We start from the raw sequence: 16,894 nt of genomic DNA, 5'->3' as shown, positions 1-16,894 counted from the left end.
AAAATTTCCTGAATTTTTCAATGGCCAAGTCAGTTTTTTTCTAAAATGTACATTTTCGAAGTTGTTTAAAAAAACATCTAATTTCGTAGTTCATTTGTTTAATAAAAAATGAAGCACCCACTTCTCGAGTAGAACTTTTTGATATGTTGTTTATTAAACATTTCTTATAGTCCGTTCTTTAACGGTAAAATATTGCAAAACCTCTAAATTTTAAAGAACCGCTTGGATTGACATGAAATTTGGCATACACATAGCTAAGAAGTCAAAGAAAAAAAAAGTGATATTATGCCGATATGTGCTTTTGCCCTGGGGGTGGTTTTCACCCCCTTTTGGGGGTGAAAAAATATTCGTCCAAAGTAAGTCAGGAAATGTATAAACTGACTAATTTTAAGGAACTTTCGTTCTATAGGGTTTTTTCAAAATTTTCAAAAGTCAATATTTTTCGAGTTATTTGCCAGTGAATATGTTAATTTTTTCAACAAAATAACCACGCTTTTAGACGGTTTTTCGCAAATAACTCAAATAGTAAGTATTTTGTCGAAAAAACATTCTTAGCAAAAATATATCCTGTAAAAAATTAAAAAAAAATGGTGTATATACCACGTCTCTATAGCTAGTAGAAGCAGAGTTATAGCTAATGAAAAATAGGTTCATATTCGTCAAATTCCAAATGGAATATTTTAACGTGAAATAACCAAAAATCTAGCACATTTCGGGGAAAACTCATTACAACTTATTTAAATTGTTTAAAAAAGCTTCATTTTTGTTTTATAAAAAAAATTTCTAGCGTCAAAAGTAAACAAGTTACACTAAAAATAAAGTTGGTCACTTTGTGTTTTAATAAAAAAATCGAGAAAATCACCCCTAATTAGTATCTTAAATGAACTTAATCGTTACGACTTCACAAGTTTCTTGACTCGTGTATATATTGTTTATATGATCTGTAAGTTTCATCGGTTCAAAGTCCTTATTATTGAAAGGGCTGTAGTTAAAAGGGGTTGAACGAGTCACTGATCACGAATGTGTGCAAATTTAGAAACACCAAATCTTAATCAATTTTTGTCTAACAGAAAAACAGAAAAATACATGATATTCAGAAAAGCAATGCTGACTTTTTTTGTTTTTCGAGATTTTTGCTATCTCTAACAATTTTTAAGTTATTGTGAAAATAAGCATATTTTTCAAAATTAAAATGTTTAAAATTTTTTTCAAAAATAAGCACTTTGAATCAATGAAACTTACAAATCAATTAATTTTATTTAAGTTGCTAATTAGGGGGTGGTCTTCCCGATTTTTTTTTTGGTAAAATAAAAAGCACCAACCTTATTTTGAGCGTAACTTGCTTAAATTTAATGCTAGAAACTTTTTGTAAGAACAGAAATAAAGCTTTTTTTAAACACTTTAAAAAAGTTACACTGAGTTTTCCCCAAAAAGTGCTTAATTTTTTGGATATTTCACGTCGAAATATTCTATTTGAAATTTGGTGAATATGAATCTATTTTTCATTGACTATAACTCTGGTTGTACGAGATCCAGAGACCTAACGCAAACACCTTTTTTTTTTACTTTTTTATAGGCTATATTTTTGCTAAGAACGTTATTTTCGACAAAATACTTACTTTTTGAGTTATTTGCGAAAAACCGTCTAAAATTGTTGTTATTCTGTTGAAAAATGAACATATTCACTCGCAAATAACTCGAAAAGTGTTGACTTGGCGAAAAAGCTCTATAGAACAAAAGTTACTTAAAATTAGTCAGTTTACCCATTTCCGGACTTATTTTGGACATATATTTTTTCACCCCCAGGAGGAGGTGAAAGTCACCCCCTAGGGCAAAAGCACACATCCGCACAATATCACTTTTTTTCTTTGACATGTAAGCTATACGTATGCCAAATTTCATGTCAATCCAGACGGTTCTTTAAAATTTAGAGCAAAAACCGTGGAAGAATGTACTATTAATCAAATTACAAAAAGTTCTATCTTGTTTGATTTTTTCCGAAGTGAAAATCTATATGCACTCCCCTATAATGTTTTTCTAAATTGTACTTCTCGATTTTTTGACATTTTCTAAAGGTATTCTCGTTATTTTTGACATTTCAACAAATTTTGTTTTATATTAGATAAATACTACCGATCACTGATCACTGCAAATCGATTATTATTTATTCAAAACAATAGGACTTTTCATCTATTGTCATTCGTTTCGAGCTTCTGTCATATTGTCGTATAATCCGTGTATATTATTAATATTATACACAGATTATACAACATATGACAGAAGCTCGAAACAAATGACAATCGATGAAAAGCCTTATTAGAGAAGAAATTACGTCTATTTTTAAAAATACCCCTAGACGTTTCCGATGTGTGTATGTATGTGATTTACATACTTTTAAAAGAACGTCTTAAGGTACGTTTTTACTGGCGCGGCTGGCTCCGTAATCGCTGAAAGATCGTCGTTGAACAGGGTTGCCCGAATGGGATATTTTCCACAATTTTGGGGTAATTTGAAAGCGTCTAGGGCAATTTTTCTAAGCAGGAATGGTTAGGGGATTTTTTGAGGGGGGTGGGAATCATGGAGAATTTCAATTGCGAATGTACATAGTATATTATACTTTGCGAAACTGTATATTATACTTTCATATAATAGGGCTTATGAATTATTTCCAGGGCCTACTGTTGATAAGTATGACCATGACACTATAAATAACAAGATAATATATATTTCCACATCCTGATGTCGTGACGTAAGTGGAGACCTGCAAGTTAGTAATCGTTCGTAATCATTCGTAAAGTCTGATTAGTTTGAATTGTTGGCGGTTTATTTTATTTTTGACAGTTATTTTTACAGAGAACCTCGACACTAAATTTTTTTCGAATACATTGAAGTTTAAAGTTTATTTGCTAATTGAATAATTTCATCACAGAATGCATACAAATCCCATCATCATTCTCTTTGCCTTATGCCTATGCGGGGTCGGCTTCCCTAATTGCATTTCTCCACACAATTCTATCTTGAGTCATATCAATGTTAATCCCCTTTACCAACATGTCCTGCCTTATCGTCTCCCCCAGGACTTCTTTGGTCTTCCTCTCCTACTCCTTCCAGGAATCTGCACTTCAGCTATTCTTCGTATTGGGTGATTAACGTCTCTCGACGTTGAACATGACCAAACCATCTCAACCTATGCTCTCTCATTTTGGCATCAATTGGTGCCACACCTAGACTTCCCCTAATATACTCATTTTTAATTGTATCCTTTTTTGCAACTCCACTAATCCATCTAAGCATTCTCATTTCCGCCACATGCATTCGTTGTTCCTCTTTCTTTTTCACTGCCCAGCATTCAGTTTCGTACATCATAGCCGGTCTTATGGCTGTTTTATAGAATTTTCCCTTCAGCTTCATTGGAATTTTTCTGTCACACAACACACCACTCGCTTCTTTCCACTTCATCCATCCAGCCCTAATTGTACTGCATGCATCTCCATCTATTCATCCATTACTCTGTAATACCGATCCTAGGTACATAAAACTATTGCTTTTCACAATCATTTCAACATCCAAAGATACCATTTTATTTGTAGTAACTCCATCTTTAAATGAACATTCCAAATACTCTGTTTTTGTCCTACTAAGTTTTAAACCTTTTTCCTCCAGAGCTTGTCCCCACTGTTCCAGTTTTTGTTCTAAGTCTCTTTCACTATTTCCTATTAACACTACATCATCAGCATACATTAGACACCATGGAATGCTACCCTGTAGTTTCGCTGTTATCTGGTCCAAAACTAATGAGAATAAATAAGGACTAAGCACCGAGCCTTGGTGCAATCCTACTTTCACCTGAAATTTATCAGTCTCTCCCACACCTGTCCTAATACTAGTCGTTACTGCCGCATACATATCTCTCACAATCTTTACATATTCGCCAGGGACTCCTTTCTTATTGAGTGCCCACCAGAGAATCTCTCGAGGAACTCTATCATATGCTTTCTCAAGATCAATGAATACCATATGAGCGTTGGTCTCTTTATTCCTGTATTTTTCCATCAGTTGCCTTACAATGAAAATTGCATCTGTTGTTGATCTGCCCTACATAAAGCCAAATTGATTATCGGATATTTCGGTTTCTTCACGTATCCGTCTATCAATTACTCTCTCTCATATTTCCATGGTGTGGCTAAGTAGTTTTATAGCCCTGTAGTTTGTACATTGTTGTATGTCTCCCTTGTTTTTGTAGACAGGTACTAATATACTGCTTCTCCATTCGTCTGGCATTTGTCCAACTTCCATAATTCTATTAAATAGACCTGCTAGCCAACTTATTCCTGTCTCTCCCAATGCTCTCCATACTTCTCCAGGAATATCATCTGGTCCGACTGCTTTTCCTTTCTTTATTTTTTTAAGCGCTTGAGCCACTTCTTCGTTTGTTATTCTGGTAACCATTGCTGTTACTGTCTCCGTTAACTCCACAGGCTGTCTGTCAAATTCTTCATTTAATAAACTGTCAAAATACTTTCTCCATCTCTTTTTGACATCCTTTTCGTGAATAAGTATTTTATTATTTTCATCTCGGATACATCTAATCTGATTAAAATCTCTTGCTTTCTTTGCTCTCTGTTTGGCTATTTTATATATCTTTGCTTCGCCTTCTCTGGTATCAAGTTGATCGTATAGGTTTGAATACGCTTCTGCTTTAGCTTTTGCTACTGCTACTTTCGCTTCCTTTTTGGCGTCCATATAGGTTTGAAAATCTATGTCCGATATGGTTTCTTGTCACTTTTTATATAATTTTCCTTCTCTTTTATTTTTCCTTGTACTTCATTTGACCACCACCAAGCTTCTTTATCCTTAAACTTCTTTCCTGAGCTTTTCCCAAGTATTTCAATAGCCGTCTCTCTAATAATATTGGCCATTTTTCTCCAAATTTTGTTAGGGCTTCCTTTCATGTTCCAACATATTTTTTCTGCTATTCTTTTCCTGAATAGACCTTCTTTCTGATATTTTAGCATCCACCACTTGATTTTTTGTGGTCCTCTCCGATGTTTTTGTTTTTGAATCCATACAAATCCCATTTACCTTTACATAATGCATACAAATGCATACATAATGCATACAAATCCCATTTAACTTTAACAAGGATTCAAATTCAACTTCCGGTCTCTAGTTACGTCATCATGCGCGAACTCGGACGTATTTGCACTATGGGAAGATACTATCTCGTTATTTATAGTATCATGCATATGACTACTACATTATTAAAATGCAAACATTTAAAATTGGGAGATTTGAGCTTCAATTTGAGAGAATTTCAGTTTCTAAGTAGAAGATTTGTAAAATCACATCTGGCAACTCTGTAGCTAAGCGGTGTACTGCTTGTGTAGTTTGTTGGCGGTATTGTGTTTCGGGGTTTTTTATTTGAGAGATTTTTTAGCAGTTTGTGAAGTGAAGCTTGTTTTTATAAGTATGTCTCATTTAATCATTTTCTAATAAATGGTTGTTTATCACAATTTTGAAGTATCCTTCTTCTTGTCTTCTTTTAAATATTGCATGGTTTTCTAATCTTAGAGCACTTGACGTTTCTAACATTTCTGCGTCCTCTTTTATTTTAGGTATTTTAACAATAATTGTTTTCTTTTAATAACAATATTAATATTGTCCGTCTGTCCATCCGTCCGTCCCTAAACACAACTCCTCCGTCATTATACCAAGTAGAATGACAAATGAGGTGTCGAATGAAAGCTTATGATCTAATAATAGTACTAAAGGTGAGAAATTTGTTATATGACCTCCGGTTTTAGAAACACAACCGGAATTACTGTTTGAAAGCCAACGGAATAGTACAAGCAATATATTATTCGACGCGCCTTAGCAAGACGAGCGCAAATGTTCCGATTTTATGACTGTCTGTCCGTTTGTTCGTCGTCCGTGAAAATATCTCCTCCGTCATGGCACTATGTATAATGGCAAATGAGGTGTAGAATAAAAGTTTATAATAGAAGGATGGTATTAAAGTTAAGAAATTTAACCTAGGACCTCCAGTTTTAGAAACACAACCGGAATTACTGTTTGAAAGTCGCCGGAATAGTACAAGCAATATATTATTCGACGTTTAGCAAGACGAGCGCAAATGTATACTTCCGGTTTTATGACTGTCTGTCCGTCTGCTCGTCGTCCGTGGAAATAGCTCCTTCGTCATGGCACTAGATATAATGGCAAATGAGATGTCGAATGAAAGCTTATAATTCAAGGATGGTACTAAGGTGAGAAATTTGACATAGGACTTCCGGTTTTAGAAATGCAACCGGAAGTACGGTTTTAAAGTCGCCGGAATAGTACAAGCGATATATTATTCGACGCGCCTTAGCAAGACGAGAGCAAATGTATACTTCCCCCGGTTCAAAACTGAAATTCCCTCAAATTGAAGCTCAAATCCCCGAAATTTAAATTTTTTCCGCATTTTAATAAATTAGTAGTCATATGTAAAGAACAGTAAACCAAAATTATACTACTTATCAACAGAGGGCCCTGGAAATAATTTATAGGTCATATTGTCGTCTTCGATTATATATGAGAGTATAACATACAGTTCTATGTACATTCGCAAATTTAATTTACCATGAAACCTTAAAATTCTCCATTACTCCCCCTCCCCCAAAAATCTCCTAACCATTTCTTCTTAGAAAAATTCCCCTAGACGCTTTTAAATTCCAAAAAAATTGTGGAAAATATCCCATTCGGGCAACCCTGTTCAGCGACGATCTTTCAGCGATTACGGAGCCAGCCGCGCCAGTAAAAACGTACCTTTAGAATAATGTATTCAGCTACATTTATTTATCTGTTTAATAACCAGTTTAACAATAATTCTTTTTTTTTTTTAGATAGGTACTATCAAATAAGGGGTATGTATTTTTGGATGGTAACTGCCCACAACTACGATTGAACAGCCAGGGTACTGATGCGTTTTTTCGACAGGTAATAATATAATCTATACCAGGGGTCACCAATTAGTTTCCCTGACGGTCCGTTTCGAAAACCTGTGACACTTCCGGGGTCCGGACCTAATGCTACCTATATATCCGGTTTTTTCTGATTCGGTTTCTTTGTTGATACTTGGTAAAAAATATATCCATCATAACAACAAATCAGAAGGGTACCGGGCGAAATTTTTAGGCAGAAATTGTTGAAACACTTTTTTTTAACAAATTCAAAACATCACGTTTTTTCCCACGAAAATGTTTTTTCATTTTTGGGTCATTTTAAACAAAAAAGATATTTTTTCGCAAAAGTTGATGGATTACGAGTTTTAAGCGATTCAAAATCTAAAAAATGCGAAAATACGCTTTAAAACTCATGTGTCAATAATTATTTTTGAGGTTGTCAAGTTGCTAAATTGAAGCTTAAACATTCAATTTCAAGTTTCTTATAAGTAATCGGACATAATTTAATTTAAACCGTTATTTTTAATTGTTAATTATACGCGTCCTCTCGACACTTAATCCGCCGCGGCGGCAAGTCGCACTATGTGGTGCGTATCGCACTATATGATTGGCGTATTTAATTAGCACATTGGCAATAATTAATTGAATAAATAAATAAATTATCTAAAAAAACTATGTTAATAATATATTATAAAATTTTAATAAATGTCCAGTATTTGTTGGGAATTTTTGGCGTAAGTACGTATAATATGTATACATGCGACAGAGACGCATCATAAAGTGCGGCGACCGGCGATTAGCAATTAAAAAACAACGATCTATATTGAAATAAGCCCCGATTACTCGTTAGAATCTTGAAATTGAATGCATAAGATGAAGTTTTCGATCCTAATAGCAATATTAATAATATTTAGAAAATATTAAAATATTACTAAAAGATTTTTAAATCGAAAACTTATTGGTCCATTTCCTTGGTAACATCTCCAAGGCTTCTAAAATTTGCAAGTCAAATGGATGCTGAAGCGAAGAAGACAAGAGGGAATTCAAAAAACTTACAATTCACGACCCCGTATGTTCAGCTGGTAAATTCCAACAAAAAATGGACCTAGTTATTCGAAGGAGTAAAGAACAATATAAAATAAAATAAAAATTTTATAACCAATATATAATAAAATAAAAATAAAATTTTTATTTTATTTTATATTGGTCTTTACTCCTTCGAGTAACCAGGTCCATTTTCTGTTGGAATTTACCAGCTGAACAGACGGGGTCGTGAATTATAAGTTTTTGAATTCCCTCTTGTCTTCTTCGCTTCAGCATCCATTTGGCTTGCAAATTTTAGAAGCCTTGGAGGTGTTACCAAGGAAATGGACCAATAAGTTTTCGATTTAAAAATCTTTTAGTAATATTTTAATATTTTCTAAATATTATTAATAATGCTATTAGGATCGAAAACTTCATCTTTTAATTGCCAGATGACGCTAGTCACCTAATATTTTCACTTCAGTTGCAATGGGTGGGAAAGCCTCTAAGTGCTGATCAATTGGGGTATGGAGAACAAGCCTACGTTCTTTCCGATGAGGCTCCAATAAGAGCCGAAAATCGCGATTCAAGGGACTGGACTGCGCTCCGTATTCTAATTGAAAAGTAAGATTGTTTTGCCTTCGCATTGCAACTGAATTAAAAATAAAATTTTTATTTTATTTGAATGTATAATCTTCAATTTAAGCACTAGTCAACCGGAAAACTAATAATTTACACATCGAGTTTTCAAGCCTCGAAAATGTGTGTGCGTATTTTCGCATTTTTCACATTTTAAATCGCTTATAACTCGAAAACTATCAACTTTTAAGAAAAATGACAAGAAACCTTTTGTGTTTAAAATCGCCCAAAAAACCCAAAAATACATTTTCGGGCAAAAAGATAATTTTGAATTTATTTAAAAAAATTGTTTTCTATGTAAAAAAATGTTACACCTGTCTGAAGTCTGGAATGAGTTTAGTTCAACTAATTTTCATTAGGTAAGGGGTTGAGATTCATCTGTTAGCTCAGATCCGTACCGATTTTTAATAAAGTTCATTCTTGAAAAAGCGGCTACGCACATATAAGTTGACAAATATAGTACACAATTTCATGGCCAAACATTTTCAATTACAAAACACTATATTCTGAATTTAATCGCGGTTTGCACAAAATTAGCTCACGGTCCGGATGCGGACCGCGGTCCGCTAATTGGTGACCCCTGATCTATACTAAAAGAACAAATTGTAACTATTTCCTGCGTAGGATTAGGCGGTCGTTTTTATTTATAAACAATTTAGCTTCAAAAAACGGCCTTTTTCCCTTTTTTTTTTCAAATTAATGGAACACAGTAAGACTTATGGTTTTCTTAGTACAAACATATTCGAGAAAATGAAAAAAGCATTAAAATGGCGTATTACTCATTTGTTGTTAATATAGTTGCGAAAAAAGTTCAAAATTTCAAAAAAAAAATATTTTGCAATAACTTTTAAATACATGTACACTTATTGTAAAAATAAGTGTACAGCTTTGAAATTTTTGTCAAATGAGGGTTCTTTGGTATATGTGACAAAAATTTCAAAGCGATTCATTCAATTGTTTAAATTTTATTCAAATGGTTTATCCCAGACAGCTTTTTTTTTGCAATAACATGTCAGAAAAAATAATGTTAGAACCAGTGGCGGCTGGTGGGGTAAAATTTTGGGTAGGCCAAGCCAGCAAATTACATATAGCTATGAATAATAATACATAATATGCAAATATAAATTTATTTTTATGTATAATAGTGTAGGTGTAGGAAACAGCGGTTGAACCTCGCAAAATGGACACAAGTCCGGTTTTTTTTCTGGTATATCAAGGGGTGTCGTTATGCAACTAATTTTTTCTTAAACAATTTCGCCCCGGAACCTCCCTTTTCATCCCTTTAAAGGGGGTAATTTGTGGTTTTTGCGAAACGTAGCCCTTCCTGTACGTTTTGCAAAAAAATTACTTAATATTAAAATAAAGAGGACTATATTTCCTACTATTTATTTTCCGACAGCATATGTCTATCACCCACCGTTTAGCGGGGGTGGCACCCCAACGTTGACAAATTTTTAAAAAAGATGTTTTAAAAAAATATTTTTCCCTAACTGTAATGAAAATTAAGAAGAAACCCTGCGGCAATTAGTCACAAATAAGTGGCTGATTTTTTAATATAGGTTTCATTTAAGGGCAATTGCAAATTTTTTAATTACAGGGTGTTAAATTTTAAAAAACCACTTTTTATACCATTTGAACTGCCTATGCTAGAGTAAAAAAAACTTTCAGCGATTATCCACGTACTAGTGTTATTTAAAAATGTGTATAATGCACCCCCATATTTTCCCCGGAACCACCCAAAAAAAAGGAGAATTAATTAAGAAAATAATAAAAAATTGATTTTGGGCCACCACTGTGGTTTTAGGGTGCAAAGAAAATAAAATATGCATAAGTCATAATGTGTATCAGACAGTGTGTTCTTTTATTTTCCATAAGTACTTTATCCATAAAATGAATAGGTGACAAAAAAAAAAAACAAAAACTGGAGCACGCCAAAGCATTTCTGAGGTTTGCGGCGCCGTTTGCTGTGCCGTAACGGTTGCTGATACGAAAAAAATGCATAGGACCTTATTTGTTGAGAAAATAGTGGTCTTTAATTCTGTATAAGCTTGTTTTAAAAAAATGCATAGGTAATGAGAAAAAGGGGTTTTTTAAAATGTAACACCCCGTAATTAAAAAATGGGCAATTCCCCTTAAATGAAACCTATACCAAAAAATCAGCCACTTACTTGTGATTAATTTCCCTAGGGTTTCTTCTTAATTTTCATTACAGTTAGGGAAACATAATTTTTTTAAATATCTTTTTTAAAAATTTGTCAACTTTGGGGCGCCACCCCCGCTAAACGGTGGGTTATAGACATATGCTGTCGGGAAATAAATGGTAGGAAATTTATTATTGGTTTGATATTTATTTTGTAATATTAATTGCTTGTTCCCAGATATTTTGTTGCCTATTCGCTTTACTTCATTTGTTCGGGCAATTCAAGTCGTTTGTTTAGGTATTTATCGTAACTTCAGTCTATTTCATTCATTTGTATATTTAGCTTTGCTTAACTCATTATTGTATTATCTCTTAGTCAGGCAATTTTACTATAAAATAAATTTTTTGCAAAACGTACAGGAAGGGCTACGTTTCGCAAATACCCCAACTTTATAGGGATGAAATGGGGGTTCCGCGGCGAAATTTTTTAAGAAAAAGTTAGCCTCACAATAAGCTCCCCTTGATATAGCAGAAATAAAATAAAACCGGACTTGTGTCCATTTTGCGAGGTTCAACCTCTATTTCCCACACTATAAAAATACTTAGAAGGTAACTGTAATAGATTTACATTTAATTATATTTTAAAAACTAAATCAAATTATGAACTAAAATATACAAATAGTTTACATATTTTTTTATTTATAGAGCAGGTTTATTCTTCTCTCTTTGCTTTGTGCAAATTTGTCAGTAACAATTCGATAATTCTGTTATCGGCAACGAGGCCCGGCGAAGTGTGAAGTGAGCGAAGGCCAGTTTGAATCGGGCCTATACACCAGGCATAACACGACAATATAAAAATCGTTGTCCGGCAAGCTACTTCACTTCGAACGCTTTTTGTACGGAGATCTTATTATGTGAGCGGAGTCGGCCAGCTCCGAGCGGGCCTATGATATTTAAAATACGATTCGATGCTTTCTGTGAATGTGGTAATTACAAAGTTGTCTTAACGGACGCTAATGCATTGAGTGATTTAGTACATTTAAAAGTTATTTACATGCTTTAACATAATTTTTGAATATGTCTTTTTCTATTTCAAAGCTCTTAAAATTATTGGGTAGGCCCGGCCTATCCTGCCTACCCCCAAAAGCCGCCACTGGTTAGAACCATATTCTACTGATGTCAAATCAAAGAACATGAGCCAGATTTTCAAATTGGTTTAAAAAAAATTAATAAAAAATGCAATTATTAGTAATAAAAAAAGAATGTGTGTGTACTTTGTACGCACGTAAGAAGATATTCTTCTATTATATAATAGGTAATTTAAACGAAGTTAATATACTTAAAAGGTTATTTGTACTTATTTTATTTAAAAATCAAACTAACTTTCTTATCTACCACTTTCAAAAAAGAAAAATATCTTCAAAAATTATATAATAATATACTTACAATCATAAAATCTATAAAAAAAAATAAAAAAATAATAACTTGCTTGGGGCTTGAACCCAATTCACGTCTACCGCGCCGTACGAAAGTTGACGGCATTTCAAACTGCACCACATTCGCGTATACGTCATGTGGGAATATACACAAACTAAACGTGTACACCATAAATTTATATAAATTTAATAAAATTATTAGTTTGATTTTTGTCGAAATAAAATACAACAAAATATAGAGTAAGAAAACGATATATAAGATGAACATTTGTAGAAAGTTTGTTCGTAATCAGATTATGTAAATTAAAGCATTGTCTACTAATAGGTAACTACATTATTTTGTTTACATGTTCCAAATAGATAGGTATTGAAACTACACACACCGGCAAAATTAGCCGAACACGTTAAAAATGGGACATGTTTGATGTCTCGTATTTCATAAACCAGTGGTCCGATTTGAGTGGTTCTATTAGTATGTTATAGCCTTATTATTTAAAAATATCGGTGTAATAATATTGTTGCTAGACAGGTAAATGTCATTTTATACCGGGTTTAACAAGCATACTGTGTTTTTTTCTTAAAGTTCGGAACACCCTGTGGAATATTCCAGCATATATAAAATATTAAAATTAAAACTCGATTGCAGAATTATGCTTTCTTAACATTTTCTTTTTTGATTCATTTTCTTATGTTGAAAAATAAAAAAGTTATGTGCTTTAACAACTAGCCATGTTTTTTATCAATAACTCCTCATAGTAGGGGAGAAAAGTATGCTAAATTTGCAATTACTCGAGCGTTCTTGTGACCTGGAGTGGATTGTGAAGAGTGGGTGCTACGACCAAAAAAAGTTAAGTTAGTTTTCCATAAAGTGTGGGACTCTCCATTTTGCAATTTAATTTTCCATTTCCACCAATCGTTTTTTCCGATTATAGCGCTATTTATCCATAATAAGAAAAAATGTTGGAAATAAAAGTTGCTTATTTTTACGTCAAGGATCCAAATCTGCAATAAAAATTGGGGGCTCCTATTTAATATTTGAATGTAACCCCCCACTCCACCTCCGTGGGGGAATATTGAATAGGTATATTTTGCAGTTTTACGATCTGATGTTCATTTCGCAAAATATCGCAGGGTTCGTATTTATAATTTTTAATTTACCCCCCACCCCTCTCCGTGGGGTGTCACGAGCCCCCCACAGAGGTGGGGTGGGGGATTTAATTTAAAATCTTAAATAGGAGCCCCCAATTTTTATTGCAGATTTGGATTCTTTACGTAAAAATAAGCAACTTTTATTCGACATATTTTTTCGAATTATGGATAGATCGGAGAAAAATGATTGTTTCAAATGGAAAATTAAATTAAAAAATGAAAAGTCCCCCACTTTATGGAAAACTTAACTTAACCTTTTTCTGATTTTGGCACATGCTCTTCACAATCCAATAGGTCCCCATAACGCTCGAGTAACTACAAATTTAGTATACTTTGCTCCCCTACTATGAGGATTTATTGATGAAAAACATGGATAGTTCTTAACGCACATAACTTTTTTATTATCTCACATAAGTAAATGAATCGAAAAGAAAAATGTTAAGCAAGCCTAAGTCTACAATCAAGTATTAATTCTAATATTTTACATATGCTAGAATATTCCACAGGGTGTTCCAAACTTTAAGAATAAAACACAGTATGATTGGTACACCCAGTATAAAATGGTATTTACCTGTCTAGCAATAATATTATTACACCGATATTCTTAAATAATAAGGCTATAACATACTAAAAGAATTACTCAAATCGGACCACTGGTTTATGAAATACGAGACATCAAACATGTCCCATTTTTAACGTGTTCGGCTAATTTTGCCGGTATGTGTATTAGATATTTCCAACTGAAACATTTAGAATTACGTACCTGCGGCTTTTCAAAACTATTTAAAAAGTCACTGTAATTATAAATTTGATTTTATTTCTGTCCACACATCAATAAAAACTAATATTATACAATATTTTTGTTTACCGATAACCTCCATATTGAACAATTATTGACAGATCATTTCAAAATTTCGACACCCAATCAGAGCCCGTATAACGACTAATACCATACTGTCGGTGTGCGCATGCGCGCGGATCAATCAAATTTTACCCTCAATCGATTCGCCGCTAAAGAAGAATATCTTCAATAATTATGCAAAAGTATGGTCAGTTTTTCCTTATAAACTTTTTATTTTTTTATATATTAAATTATATATATTTATTATAATTTTTTATCAATTATCATATACATAACATTACTACATTGTAGGTAGTTGTGCACCTAAAACACGATAAAAATATGATTTTTTTGAAAAAAGTTATTGAAAATGTTTATAAGGAAAAATTAACGATACTTTTCGTAATTATTTATTACTATAAATACATTTTTTATTCACTTGTTTTTAACCAATTTGAAAGTTTAGCTCATGCTCTTTCATTTAACACCTGTAGAATGGTTCTAAAATCATTTTTTTCTGACATGTTATTGCAAAGGAAAGCTCTCTGAGAAAAACAACTTGAATAAAATTTTAACAATTGAATGAATCACTTTGAAATTTTTATCACCTATTAAGCACCAAAGAACCCTCATTTGACAAACATTTCAAAGCTGTACACTTATTTTTACAATAGATATACAATTATATTAACAAAAATGAGTATATCAAACGTTGTAATACGCCATTTTAAAGCTTTTTCCATTTTCTCGAATATGTTTGTACTAAGAAAACCATAAATCTTACTGTTTTCCATTAATTGGGACAAAAAGAAAAAAGGCCGTTTTGCGACACTAAATTGTTTATAAATAAAAATGGCCGCCAGATCCTACGCAGGAAATAGTTACAATTTGTTCTTATAGGTATGACCTGTCGAAAAACCGCTTCAGTACTCTGGATGTTGAAGTGTCACGAACAGGGTATATTTTTTTCTTATTACCGTGGTCTATATGGCCATTACTGCTACAAAACCTAAATAATTATTTTTGTACTAATGGCAGAAAATTTGTTCAACACTTTATTCTCACCTATGTCATCATCTATGTCAATTTCTTTGGTAGAACCTAAGAACTTAGAGAGGGTGATTTTTAAAAAAAATTGTCAGTATGCAAAAAATGTATATTTTTGCCAAATTTACATAAGCAAAGTTTTTGTATTAACTATTTTTAACTTTTTTTTATTTTGAAGTAAATTGGTAAAAACAAATTATCTGCCACCCGTACAAAAAAAAAATGTTTTTTGTTCCAAATGATATAAACATTTAATTATATAGGGTGTCCCAAAAGTAGAGGAACGGTCGAATATTTCGCGAACTAAACATCTGATCGAAAAACTGTAAAACACATTTTCAATCATTTTCAAAAATCTATCCAATGACACCAAACACCAACCCCCAGTACACCCCCTGGAGGTGGGGTGGGGGGTAACTTTAAAATCTCAAATAGAAACCCCTAGTTTTTCTTGAAGATTTGGATTCGTTACGTAAAAGTAAGCAACTTTTATTCAAGACATTTTTTCGAACTGTGGATAGATGGCGCTATAATTGAGAAGAACCATTTATCCTGATACCATAGGTAAATTATAGAAACGGTCTAATATCTCGAGAAATACACTTCCAAATGAGAAACCAAAAAACAGGTTTTTAATATTTTCGAAAACCTATCGATAAACACCAAAAATGACCTTCCAACCCACCCCCTGGAGACGGGGGGGGGGGGGAGGGGGGTAAATTTAAAATCTTAAATAGCAACCCCCACTTTTTATTGCAGATTCGAATTCGTCATGAGAAAATAAGCAACATTTATTCGAAACATTTTTTAAAATTGCTGATAGATGGCGCTAGTAAATCGTATTTTTCCAATTAAAGCGCCATCTATCAACAATTCTAAAAAATGTTTCGAATAAATGCTGCTTAATTTTTCATGACGAATCCGAATCTGTAATAAAAAGTGGGGGTTGCTATTTAAGATTTTAAAGTTACCCCCCATCCCACCTCCAGGGGGTGGGTTGGAGGGTCATGTTTAGTGTTATTCGATAGGTTTTCGAAAAATATTAAAAACCTTTTTTTTGGTTTCTCATTTGGAAGTGTATTTCTCGAGATATTAGACCGTTTCTATAATTTACCTATGGTATCAGGATAAATCGTTTTTCTCAATTATAGCGCCATCTATCCACAGTTCGAAAAAATGTCTTGAATAAAAGTTGCTTACTTTTACGCAACGAATCCAAATCTGCAAGAAAAACTAGGGGTTTCTATTTGATATTTTAAAGTTACCCTCCACCCCACTTCCAGGGGGTGTACTGGGGGTTGGTGTTTGGTGTTATTGGATATGTTTTTCGATCCGATGTTTAGTTCGCGAAATATTCGACCGTTCCACTACTTTTGGGACAGCCTGTATAATGTACAATCGATCGACATAGATCAGTAGTTTTTTATTTTGGGGGTTATTTGGTTTCTTTCTGCATCGTTTTGGGGGTGCGCCACTCGCCTATCAATAGAGTGAAGGCAACGGGAAATCACACTGATAATTACTTACAGTCCGTCCATTACACTTACCGTTGCACGTCATCCGCGCCATAACCCGTGACGTCACATGATACCAACACGAAATATTTAGGCGGTAGGTCTGTTCCTTTTTAGAATCATTTAGCTGAGTACACGGTAATTACAGCCGCTAGACATAT

General features: G+C 33.3%; 1 protein-coding gene across 2 annotated transcripts in view; it reads left to right on the top strand.

The window, feature by feature from the left end:
* The window catches only part of LOC114348778 (uncharacterized), an 882,222-nt gene that overhangs the window by 385,521 nt on the left and 479,807 nt on the right, over positions 1-16,894 (top strand). The window lies entirely within an intron of this gene.

This window comes from Diabrotica virgifera, chromosome 7 (genome assembly GCF_917563875.1).
Source record: "Diabrotica virgifera virgifera chromosome 7, PGI_DIABVI_V3a".
Classification (NCBI taxonomy): Eukaryota; Metazoa; Arthropoda; class Insecta; order Coleoptera; family Chrysomelidae; genus Diabrotica; species Diabrotica virgifera.
This window is presented reverse-complemented; position numbering and strand designations above follow the sequence as displayed.